Source organism: Schistocerca gregaria, chromosome 8 (genome assembly GCF_023897955.1).
Source record: "Schistocerca gregaria isolate iqSchGreg1 chromosome 8, iqSchGreg1.2, whole genome shotgun sequence".
Lineage (NCBI taxonomy): Eukaryota > Metazoa > Arthropoda > Insecta > Orthoptera > Acrididae > Schistocerca > Schistocerca gregaria.
This window is the reverse complement of record NC_064927.1, coordinates 156,865,439-156,879,093: the sequence shown is the minus strand read 5'-3', so window position 1 is coordinate 156,879,093 and position 13,655 is coordinate 156,865,439.

Sequence of the window (13,655 nt, the reverse complement as noted above, 5' to 3'; positions counted from 1 at the left end):
CTGATGTATTTTTGAGTCCGGTCGTCACCTGCGTCGAAACATGCGTTCACGACTACACTCCAGAAACCAAACAAGCCAGTAAGGAGTGGCGGAGGAAAGGACAGGCAGCACCAGGGAAGACCAAGACTGGACTGTCAGCTGGCAAGGTTCCTTTCAATCGTTTTCTTTTTTTTTATCAGCGAGGCATTTCGTTGATCGGTTTTTTGCATGAGCGACGCACAATCATTGCTGCTTACTACTGCGAACTATTGAGAAAGGCGAGCGTTCTATATCGCCGCAAAAGACGAGACCAATCGATTCGACAGGTCATCCTCCTCCACAACAATGTGTGATCCCATACCTCAGCTCTAACTGTCTCCAAGGTACAGGAAATGCCATGGACTACACTTGATCGTCCTCCTTACAGCCCGGACCTCGCCCTGCGATATCCATTTCTATTTGATCCGCCCTCGTAAAGTGACAGCACACTTAAAGAAGCTCTAGGTGACGAGAGTGCGGAAAACTTCGTGCGCAACTGGCTGGTAGCACGACCCAGTTCTTCTTATGATAATGGCATCAGAAAGCTGCCCATACGCTGGGACAAATGCATTTCCGAAGTAGGAGACTATGTGGAAAAATATATTATAATTGCCTTGAGTTTTTCAACAAATGAATTTAAATAGAAAGTAAAATCCCGTTTCTATTTGATCCGCCCTCGTAAAGTGACAGCACAAATACAGGCTTCTCATGCAAGACATATGTATTTATATTTTCTAACTACACATATTCGAAAGTATTTCTTCATGAATAGGTTGAAGCTTATGTTATTAAATCAGTGAGATTATGCTATTTTATGTTTATTTGATGATAATTCATGTCCATTGGTAATTTACCAATGCATGAAACGCAAAAACATAATATTTATTTCGTTAATTAAGTAGAAACTTGATTAAAAACGTAAATTAACCTTACGACTCATATGAGTGCTTTCTCACCGCTTGGAGCGCTGTTGTCGCTCCAGCTATCAACGGCGACAACTGGCACACCAGAGACGGTAGCGACTGTATGTATTAGATTGTGGCACTTGTTCATCACACATGTTGAATGAGGAGGTCCGCATCAGTCGACCTCTACGTGTTTCCATATTGACTCAACGACAACGTCAATTTCGATTGCAGTGGACACGACATTTCTAGATTCGATCAATGGAAACGGTAAAATGGTTGGATGAATCACGTTTCTTGCTACACTAGATCGCTCGTGTCCGGACATGCCGTCATCAAGCATCCGAAACAAGGATCGCACCACGAAAGCAAGTCGATGGGAGTAGCATTACGCTATGGAGGGCATTGCAGCTGTGGATTACGTGAACATTACCGCGGAACACCTGCATCCCTTCATGCTTGACGTCTGTCCCCGACGGCTACGGTATTTTCCAGCAGGATAACTGTCTGTGGCACTAGGCCGTTTCATGCAACAGTGGTGTGAGAAGCGTGACAGTGAACTCATGCTGATGTTTTGGCCACCGGATTCGCCTGATCTGCACCTGACAGAAGACATATGGGAAGCTATTAGGAGCCAGCACCGCGGCCACAAACCACAGTCCTGTAATTCACGGGAACTCCGTGACCTGTACTTGGGTATCTCCGGAAATCTACCAAGGACTTTAGAACTATCGCCTCCCAGAATCGCTGCTGTACTGCGTTCCACAGCTGAACCAACACGCTGTGAAGCAGATGCTCATAATGTTTTGGCTCATTACTGGATGTAACGAACATTGATATGTTGCTTTTGGAGTGAAATGATCAACCGTCTACATCCACATACATACTTCGTAAGGCACTGCGGAGCGAATGGCAGTAGGCACTTTGTGCTATTCCAAGTTATACACTTCCATGTCCCTATTCCAAGTTATACACTTCCATGTCCATTCACTAATGTAGAAAAAAAGAGATTTCCTATATGCATGCACAAAAACATTAATGTTTCTGCAATTTTGTCATATGAAGGCATGGATGGTGACTGTGGCTGTTATTTGAAAACAAATGTTGATGGTGTTTGGGCCAGATTTAGGACAATTAATTATATACTATACATAATATAAGCACGCCACACACAGATGGTTGCGTTACAGATTTTCATTGGGTGTGACTTACGTGAAATGTCGGTTTATGAAAACAAACACTCCAAACCGACATTTCACGTAAGTCATATCCAATGAAAATCTGTAACGCAACCATCTGTGCGTGGCGTGCTTATAATTATATATTGTTTATATGTTAGGACAATTAATCTGTAAAAAACGCAGCACATGTTATAAGGAAAGCATGTACACCGTCTGAAGATGAATCATAACGATTCGAAACCGGTAACGGTACCCTTTGAATAAAGGAACTGAAAGTAAATTTGTGGCCGCTTGCTGTCCCAGCACCATCAACTAATCTTTCTTATGTTGTACTTACAGTGCTTCCGTGTGGTGCATTTTGGAAGCAGAAAAATTGTTCTGCAGTCTGCCGCAAATGTTGCTTCGCTAAGCTTTCTCAATAGTGTTGCTTTCTTCCAAGGATTCTCATTTAAATTAACGCAGAATTTTCGTAACACTTTTGTTCTGATCGAACCGACCAGTAACAAATTTAGCAACACGCCTCCCAATTGATTTGTTATTTCTCATTTAATCTGACGTGGTTGTGATGCCAAACACACTATTAGTGCTCTAGAATAGCTACCACAAACATTTTGTGCGATGCCTTCTCACAATCCTTCGCCTAAATTGAGCTAATTTGATCCCAAATGTTAAGAGTGAAATTATGTGACACGATACCTTGTGTTAAGTCCTTTTATCTGATGTTCTGATGATGGGCTGTACCCGAAACGCGTAAGCAAGTAAGTTTTAACGAGTGGTATGTTGTAATTGGCAATCAAGAAAGCGATGAAAACGATGTGCTCAGGATTCACGTAATGGCCCCTGTCCTGCTAAGCGACCTCATGTCGCACATTAAACGCTGTTTAAACATACTGTGCATGTCGGAACTCCCACCGTGAGCTTTTATGATGGTGATTTGTATCTCGCCTACACGTGCAAGGCCGCGCTAACGAGGGATGATCATAAATCTCATGCTATCAGGGACGACAGTCAAGAATAACTACGCAGTTCACATCGTCTGGCAGCCATGCTCGCCGTAGCTTTCGTCACTTGAATTTTCCCGCGCCCATATTTCACGAAACGCCACCGGGGTGTAAACTTCAAGATCGCTTCATCTGCTGAGAATCTTGGGCGGTGGTTCGTTTCCCGCTTTAGAACGGAAAAACGGCAAGGAAATTCGCAATGAAGTTGCTGTTATATAACTATACAACGCCCAAGGTACGGACCCGTACTTCAGTGTGTTTCGGTTGTAGATAAAACCAATTTGCACAAACGAGCCTGCAAGACGTGCTAAGAAATAGTGGTGCATAAGTCAGTAACGAAACGAGAATTGGTGTGCTAATGGGGGCTCTGGTGCTCCAAGACCGTCACATTCCTATCGAATAAATGGTGAACAAAATGCACATCAGTCCTGGTGCAGTAATAAATTACATGCACGTGCTTCGATACGACAAAGATTTCCGCCTAAGTGATATTGCGGTTGACGTCAACTGAACAAAACTGACTACGAAAGGAACCAGCGTACAAAATGTTTCATATTCCTCAGTACCATCATGAAATTTTTTTCGAGCAATTGTCATTGTCCATGAATGTGTTATGAATCTTTACGCTTAGGCATTTAGCACAAAAAGGAGGAGAAAAAATACAACATTCGTGACGACCAAGCTGAGAGGTATTTAGAAAATGTGTTGTCAACCGATTAAGTCTGTAAGAGAAAAATGATACCAGATATCCTGATGATGCATCACGTGTAAACATGGATGAACGCCACGAGAAGCTGCACAAGTTACTTCGTTTTCTGAGCCACTACAGGGCAACACGTTCGTCACAGCAGACATTGAGGAATGCATCTATTGTGGAAGATGACATTTTGTCCATCTTCCATGTTCGCTCATCCAGTCGTCCCACACCACAAGATACGACAACTCCGTGGTAACCACTTTCAAGAGAACAGGGAGGCAACAGGAGAGGTGGAGAGGACATACAGTAGCCAAAATGATGATTCCTTCAATTAAAACATCTCTCACCTCATCCACTGACGGGGAACAAGTATCACATTGGTGAATATCTGCAGTACGCAGACGAAAAGCGTGGGTTTAGAAATTCTTCTAAATGCTGTCGTAACCAGCAGTCAAGCTCGGTTCAGCTACAGTTTCAGTATGTTTTACCTTTCTAGGCGAAGCGTTGCTTGAGATTCCTATACAATGATGATTTTCCTCGTAGAAGTGAGAAGTGCCAAGCGCAAATTCTTAAAAATTTCGTGATGTCGCAAAAATTATTTGTTATGGTTACAATGTCACTCTGAATCTTTGATAAAGATATACTTACGTATATCACAGTAGCTGACATCATAGCCAAAACGTGTACCATTAATTTGTTTAGAAATATGAAAGAGGAATTAGAGCATCACAGTTTATGAGTCTGAGACTGTACCTATGTGCTGTCGCAACTGGTTTCAGTTCAATTTTCTCGTCACAACCATGGCACAACATTGTTCGGCCCTTATCGTATGAGCTGTATGTATTCACTTGTTTTGCGAGCAGTAATGGAATCATTATTCATAAGTTACAGAATGAAAGCTTAGATACGCATAATCTTTCGCTCTCGTCCTGGATGAACGTTTTGTTAACAGTTAACATAGAAATTAAGTACTATACCTAACAGTACTGGCGTACAAATGATTGTTAGATCTCTGGGTTATCTAAAAGTAGAGAGGCAACTGCAATCACAGGAGTGACTACTCACCATCAAGTTAACAAGGAGAGATCGACCTGAGATAAAGATGTTGTCACATCCGGTGTCAGGTTACACACTTGGCCATTGAATGTCACCTCCTACTCCCACCTTAACCAGGGAATCACTAGAAACTGAACAAGGGCACTCAGGAGACCCCTCATGCATTATCCAGTGCTTATTTAAAAAAAAAAAATCCACTGCACTGTACTACAACACAAATGCAGGTATCCTTACGGAATTTTTTTACGTTTGCCGGAAAACTGGAAAGACGATGTCGATTTAGATCTGATGACAGCATAAGCCACCTGGGGAATTGCAGATGTCCTAATAATGGTTTCAACATTGGCTGCCAACAGATAGCGTAGTGGCATAGCTACCAGACCACCATCTGTGTCTACCCTTTAACATGAAATTCTCGCAGCCAGAAGGCTCCGTGTGGTGCAGACGTGTGAAGCAAGTAGGCAACCATGCCAAGGACATGCTCCCATGCTTCCTAACAGACAACTGAGTGAGTTTGAAAGAGGTCGAACTGTGGCCTTCTGAGTGGTGGAATGGTCCTTTTCGAAGAATTGCCACACAAGTTGGACATTTTGTTTCAGTTGCGCAACGATGCTGGTATCAGTGGTCAAATAAACATTCTCATACCCATAGATGAGGTTCTGGATAACCACACAGTAGAGACGCCCGCTGGGATCGTCGTATTGTAAGGGCAGCTATGGCAGATCGTACAGCTACCACAGTACTGATGAGAGGGCTTGTGAGCCTAGACATGTCAACATGAATCGTTGTGAACCTTTTATTAGCAGTGGGACTATGGGCACACACCTCTAGCCTGTCCTCCACTCACGCCACAGCGTCGACGTTCACAGCTCGACTGCTGGCGTCAGAGGATCACGTGGAAGATGGAATGACACGCCATGGTCTTCAACGATGAAAATAGATTCTGCCTGCACACACGTGATGGTCATTTGCGCGTGCGACGTACACTTCGTGAGCGCTGCCTTGTACACTGCATTCGTCCAGTACACACTGGCTCCCCTCAGGTCTCACGGTCTGTAGTGTGATAAGCTTCAACTTTGGTTCACCTTTGCTGTTTCTGGATGAGACGCTAACCAGTGCTTGGTGCATGTAGAGTGCTGTTATACTAATTCTTTTGCCATTCTTGCAACAGTGTGATGTGTTGTTCCAGCAGTGTAATGATCACCCACACACTACCTGTTAAACTCAACGAACTCTGCTGCACGGGATTAGCTGAGCGGTCTGAGGCGCTGCAGTCTTGGACTGTGCGGCTGATCCTGGCGGAGGTTCGAGTCGTCCCTCGGGCATGGGAGTGTGCGTTTGTCCTTAGGATAATATACGTTAAGTGGTGTGTAAGCTTAGGGACTGATGACCGTATCAGTTAAGTCCCATAAGATTTCACACACGTTTGAACATTTTTTCAACGTTCTCTGCAAGATGTGCAGCAACTTCCCTAGCCAACACGATCTATAGACTTGTCTCCAATCGAGCCGTGTTAGGTATGGTGGGATGAGAAGTGACTTGTGCAGCTTATCAACCAGCAACTCTTACAGAAATACATGAACAAGTCAAGCAGGTGTGGCATAATGTGGCTCAGAATGCATTTGTCATCTGTACAATCTACTGAATGCCCGAGTCAGCATCTTCATTGCCACCTGTGGAGGCTACACCATGTACTAATATGGGTGTTTCAGCATGAATCGATACGTGATACCAAAGAAACGCTTATGTTGTTGGTCTGTAAATTTAATTATTTCATGTACTCCCTTTGCACTGTTGCAACAATAGTTGTAAATTGGAAAGTTCTAAAAGGGTGTACCAATTTTTCCCTGGTAGTGTATATGCTGCTAATGCTATTTTTTATATCATCTAGCGTTTTTATACAGTGTCCCAAGCCAGCCATGGTATTTTCAAAACCATACTTACTTCTCCAAATGCCAACACTAAGTGCCAAATCCAATGCTAAATCACACAGATGCACTAACATGGACTGCTGTGGAGGGGGTGGGGATGTAGAGTGTTATTATGTTATAAACACACATGCAGCACAGTTATGCTGTTTCATGTGTTTGCTTCCCTACTGTGGTCACACCCCCTGCCTCTACCAATGCTGGAAGCATCATCAGAGGTGGAAGCTGTGGTGTCACTGACGGCACTGACAGCGTCTTGTAGTGGGTTTGGAGTTGAATCTGGAAGGTGGATCTGTTGTGTGGTCTTCAGTCCTGAAACTGGTTTGATGCAGCTCTCCATGCTACTCTATCCTGTGCAAGCTTCTTCATCTCCCAGTACCCACTGCAACCCACATCCTTCTGAATCTGCTTAGTGTAGTCATCTCTTGGTCTCCCTCTACGATTTACCCTCTACGCTGCCCTCCAACACTAAATTGGTGATCCCTTGATGCCTCAGAACATGTCCTACCAACCGATCCCTTCTTCAGGTCAAGTTGTGCCACAAACTTCTCTTCTCCCCAATCCTATTCAATACTTCCTCATTAGTTATGTGATCTACCCATCTAATCTTCAGCATTCTTCTTTAGCACCACATTTCGAAAGCTTCTATTCTCTTCTTGTCCAAACTACACTCCTGGAAATGGAAAAAAGAACACATTGACACCGGTGTGTCAGACCCACCATACGTGCTCCGGACACTGCGAGAGGGCTGTACAAGCAATGATCACACGAGGGCTGTACAAGCAATGATCACACGCACGGCACAGCGGACACACCAGGAACCGCGGTGTTGGCCGCCGAATGGCGCTAGCTGCGCAGCATTTGTGCACCGCCGCCGTCAGTGTCAGCCAGTTTGCCGTGGCATACGGAGCTCCATCACAGTCTTTAACACTGGTAGCATGCCGCGACAGCGTGGACGTGAACCGTATGTGCAGCTGACGGACTTTGACCGAGGGCGTATAGTGGGCATGCGGGAGGCCGGGTGGACGTACCGCCGAATTGCTCAACACGTGGGGCGTGAGGTCTCCACAGTACATCGATGTTGTCGCCAGTGGTCGGCGGAAGGTGCACGTGCCCGTCGACCTGGGACCGGACCGCAGCGACGCACGGATGCACGCCAAGACCGTAGGATCCTACGCAGTGCCGTAGGGGACCGCACCGCCACTTCCCAGCAAATTAGGGACACTGTTGCTCCTGGGGTATCGGCGAGGACCATTCGCAACCGTCTCCATGAAGCTGGGCTACGGTCCCGCACACCGTTAGGCCGTCTTCCGCTCACGCCCCAACATCGTGCAGCCCGCCTCCAGTGGTGTCGCGACAGGCGTGAATGGAGGGACGAATGGAGACGTGTCGTCTTCAGCGATGAGAGTCGCTTCTGCCTTGGTGCCAATGATGGTCGTATGCGTGTTTGGCGCCGTGCAGGTGAGCGCCACAATCAGGATTGCATACGACCGAGGCACACAGGGCCAACACCCGGCATCATGGTGTGGGGAGCGATCTCCTACACTGGCAGTACACCTCTGGTGATCGTCGAGGGGACACTGAATAGTGCACGGTGCATCCAAACCGTCATCGAACCCATCATTCTAGATTCCTAGACCGGCAAGGGAACTTGCTGTTCCAATAGGACAATGCACGTCCGCATGTATCCCGTGCCACCCAACGTGCTCTAGAAGGTGTAAGTCAACTACCCTGGCCAGCAAGATCTCCGGATCTGTTCCCCATTGAGCATGTTTGGGACTGGATGAAGCGTCGTCTCACGCGGTCTGCACGTCCAGCACGAACGCTGGTCCAACTGAGGCGCCAGGTGGAAATGGCATGGCAAGCCGTTCCACAGGACTACATCCAGCATCTCTACGATCGTCTCCATGGGAGAATAGCAGCCTGCATTGCTGCGAAAGGTGGATATACACTGTACTAGTGCCGACATTGTGCATGCTCTGTTGCCTGTGTCTATGTGCCTGTGGTCCTGTCAGTGTGATCATGTGATGTATCTGACCCCAGGAATGTGTCAATACAGTTTCCCCTTCCTGGGACAATGAATTCACGGTGTTCTTATTTCAATTTCCAGGAGTGTATATCTTATCCACTTTTCTGATTTTCCTGTGCACGATGCTGAAATCTCTATCGCAAATAATGTAAGGGTGGCCTCTTATTGGAAAGCGATGGGTGACGAACTGAATCCACCCTATGCTACAAGCATTGAACAAAATCTCACTACTGTATGCTTTTTATTTTGGGCTCCACAAGAGTCGGACAACAAATGAAGGTGTTTAACATCTTGTCCAACATTTTCATTTATATAAGCGACACTAAATGAACAGACTTTATTGGGGCTTTTTTGTGCTATTTACTCATGACAGAGATAAAACCTGGCTCTTCCACTCTATGTCGGGCACGTTAAAGCCTACTCTAAAAGGCGACGTGAGTAAAACGTATCTGAGGCTATTTTAGGTTCTGCATAAAAACAAACGGGAGGCCTGCGATATGTAGAGTAAGTTTGTTTTCATTTTATCTGCATGAAATTTCTTGGATAACTTACCAGCACACTTTTTGCGCACTGTTAACTCAGCTATTGCTGCCCTTGTAGCAGCATCACTCAGAGCCGGACTTTCGATTTTTACATTGAGGTCTTCGCGTGTGCAACACGTATCCACTTGTGGTTTTCCTAATTTGAAATTAAAATGTAGACAGAAAATTTTCAAATAAAATTGATACTCAACTTGAATATCCAGTTTCATGTTTTCGAACATGCCAAATAATCTTCTCCTTAAGTTTAGGGTCAAAATAATTCCACTCTGCGTTGGTATAATGTGCTTTCCTGACTAGCAATGAATTGATGTGATTTTTTATTTCCGCTATTGAAGCCACTGGTTTACCATTTCTAGGACGACATTTTCCCCTGTTATCTTGTGGAGATTTACTGTCTGTCAACAGACTGCATAGGCGCCTCATTCGGTCACTGCTGACACCAAAAATACTTCGGAAGGCAGTTTTACAAACCTGAATCTCACCTTCAGACCCTGAAACCAATAAATGTGTGAATGTCATTTTGGTTGCTTCCTCCCAATTTCCTTATAACTTCTAGGATTCTTCCTTGCCACTGGATTAACTTCTTTGAGGCTTTGATGGAAAATCATACTGTTCATTTTTTTGTTTGGAAGCCAATAAATTTTGTGTATAATTCTCTCTCGCTGCTCTCCGTTATCTTGGTTGTTGTTCGTTTCATCCGACAACTAGAAATAGAATTAGTCGAACCTTAATTTCGAAGCAATACCAAGATTCAAGTTATAACTCACCTGCAGCCATAACCGTGGTGTTTTGGTTGAACTCTATTCCCTTTCCAATTTGTCTATGCTTCATTTTTCACTTTTGCTGTATTTATGGCTATATGTTCCGGAAGCACCAGTGCATTCTCTCTCTTTCTCATTACTCCCTGACATATCCAATTAGCATCACCACTGTCAGACATTTTACCACATATAACAAGATAAGTTGATTAAACCAAGGAATAAGAGGCAATATCGCCTATTGTCTCTGTTTAAAACAGTACTGCCAACTTAAAATTTTGTGAAAGCCCATATCTTTTGTATCTGTGGCTTTTATCTTTAGTTAAGGTGACACAACGGCTGCATAACAATACAAAAATGCTAGAACGTATGGGGCTTCCCTATATCATGATCGGGCTGTATATTTAAAGTACAAAATCATAGATAACGCAATTCTGTCAAAAAATGGACATGTAGGGTATTTCAAAGAATGTCCCATTCGTTTGTAGTTCACTGTTGCTGTTTGATTTTACATATTGTCATTTTTGTCATATGGAAATAAGGAGTGGAACTTTGAACGCCAGAAAATGGAATACAAACTGGAGAAATTGGAACACAATGATACATGTCACTCTATTTGAGAACAGGCAAATCTGATGAACTGTGATCATCCCACAGTCGTGCGACATTTGCGTACAATGGGGAACGTTCAAAAATCGGGTGTGTGGCTATCGAATGCTCTAAGCCACAATCACAAAAAATCAGCGGATGACCATATAAATGTGTCTGCTTGCACGCCATCAATTGGTTCGTGAAGGACACCGACCATTCCCATCCTGTATCGTTGTTGGTGATGACAAACTGTGTCTGTGTGCTAACATAAGGAAAAGAAAGAAATGACTGAGCCCAAACGAAGCAGCAGCTCCCTACACGAATACTTGTATACATCCGCAAAAGATGGTATTATGCCACTGGTGGAACAGCGGTGGTGTGATGTACTGCGAATTGTTTTCCCGAGATGAAACCATCACTGATGATATTTACTGTCAACAACTGATACGTCTTGCAGACGTAGTCTAAGAACAACAACCAGGAAGAATGCGTGAAGTGATGCTATGCGACGATAACGCATACCCGTATTCTGCTGGACTGACAAAAAACGCTATACGGCAGTTCGGTTGGGGAAGTCGTTCCGTACCCACCTCATTCACTTATCTTGCTCCCTCAGATTTTCACCTTTTCCGCTCTCTATCTAACAACCTTCAAGGAACTTCCTTTCGCATGAAAATATGCTCCGAACATGCCTTGACAAGTTTTTCTCCTCAAAATCACGTTATTTCCACTGTCGCGGACCAGCAAAGTTACTACAGCGCTGACAGTGTTGTAAAAGGCGGAGGAGAAAAAATTGTTGATGACTAAAGTCTCTGTTACATGTGCATCTGTTGTGTTTATTACTTAAGGAAAAAAACGCTACCAACTTATGCGCCAACCTATTAATAAATCTTTACAAAACGTCTCAATATGTATTGCTAACATTGCTGGACATTAAAATTGCTACACCACGAAGATGACGTGCGACAGACTCGACATTTATCCGACAGGAAGAAGAAGCTGTGATATGCAAATGATTAGCTTTTCAGAGCATTCACATAAGGTTGGGGCCGATGGCGACATCTACAACGTGCTGACATAAGGAAAGTTTCCAACCCAATTCTCATACACAAACAGCAGTTAACCGGCGTTGCCTGGTGAGACGTCGTTGTAATGCCTCATGTAAGTAGGAGAAATGTGTACCATAACGTTTCCGACTTTGATAAAGGTCGGATTGTAGCATACCACGACTGCGGTTTATCGTATCGTGACATTGCTACTCGCGTTGGTCGAGATCCAATGACTGTTAGCAGAATATGGAATCGGTGTGTTCAGGAGGGTAATACGGAACGCCGTGCTGGATCCCAACGGCCTCGTATCATTAGCAGTCGAGATGACAGGCATCTTATCCGCATGGCTGTAACGGATCGTGCAGCCACTTCTCGATCCCTGAGTCAACACATGGGGACGTTTGCAAGATGACAACCACCTGCACGAACAGTTCGACGACGTTTGCAGCAGCATGGACTATCAGCTCGCAAACCATGGCTGCGTTTACTCTTGACGGTGCATCACAGAAAGAAGTGCCTGCGATGGTGTACTCAACAACGAACCTGGGTGAACGAATAGCAAAACGTCATTTTCTCGGATAAATCCAGGTTCTGTTTACAGCATCGTGATGGTCGTATGCGTTTTTGGCGACATCGCGGTTAACGCACATTGGAAGCGTGTATTCGTCATCGCCATACTGGCGTATCACCCGGCGTGCTGGTATGGGGTGCCATTGTTTACACGTCTCGGTCACCTCTTGTTCGCAGTGTCGGCACATTGAACAGTGGACGTTACATTTCAGCTCTGTTACGACCCGTGGCTCTACCCTTCATTCGATCCCTGCGAAACTCTACATTTCAGCAGGATAATGCAAGACCGCATGTTGCTGGTCCTGTACGGGCCTTTCTGGATACAGAAAATGTTCGACTGCTGCCCTGGCCAGCACATTCTCCAGATCTCTCACCAACTGAAAACGTCTGGTCAACGGTGGCTGAGTTACTGACTCGTCACAATACGCCAGTCTCTACTCTTGATGAACTGTGGTATCGTGTTGAAGCTGCATGGGCAGCTGTACCTGTACACGGCATCCAAGCTCTGTTTGACTCAATGCCCAGGCGTATCAAGACCGTTATTACGGCGAGAGGTGGTTGTTCTGGATACTGATTTCTCAGGAGCTATTATTCCAAATTGCGTGAAATCACATATCAGTTCTAGTGTATATTCTAAGAATTCCACGAAGTGCAGTAAACGAATAAACAAAATCGCTCACATTTGCTGTATAGTTTTTAGAATAGATTTTTGTGAGCCACTACATTTGCCCAGGTGTTATGTGACAGTGTAGGAAAGGAGAAGATTCCAGCGCGCTAGGATCCCATCTATGTACAGCGTCCTGACACGCTTTCAATGTCGTTGAAATTGATTTTCCAGCTCTAGGCACACAGGTCGTCACCAGGGAAACCGCCCACTTTGAACGTGTGTAAGCATCAACAAACTTAATTGACGTAAAGGGCACAGCGTGAAAGATTCAGCTTGCCCTTGAGAAACTCTTCACGAATCGATAAACCCGTATAGAAGACAACCGAAAGCAATTTTGTCGACTTTGCCCTTTGGTAAATTGTAGCAAGCCTTTTTGAAACAAAGAAATTCTCCAACACTTTGCCATGGTCTATCCCTTCTACGATTATTATATAAAGGACAAAAGCGATCATTGAAAATATATGGAATTACTCTGAATAAAGTCTAATCACTTATTTTACTGTAATAGGGAGATCTGTAGAGGTATTGCGAGAGAATCGTAAAAATGCCTTGGCTGTGAACTAACAAACTATACTGACGAATCACTTTCATGAGCTCCATAAACTACTCCCCCCTCCCTGGCCTAACCAGGACAGAGCAGCTGATGGAGCGATCAAGCACATC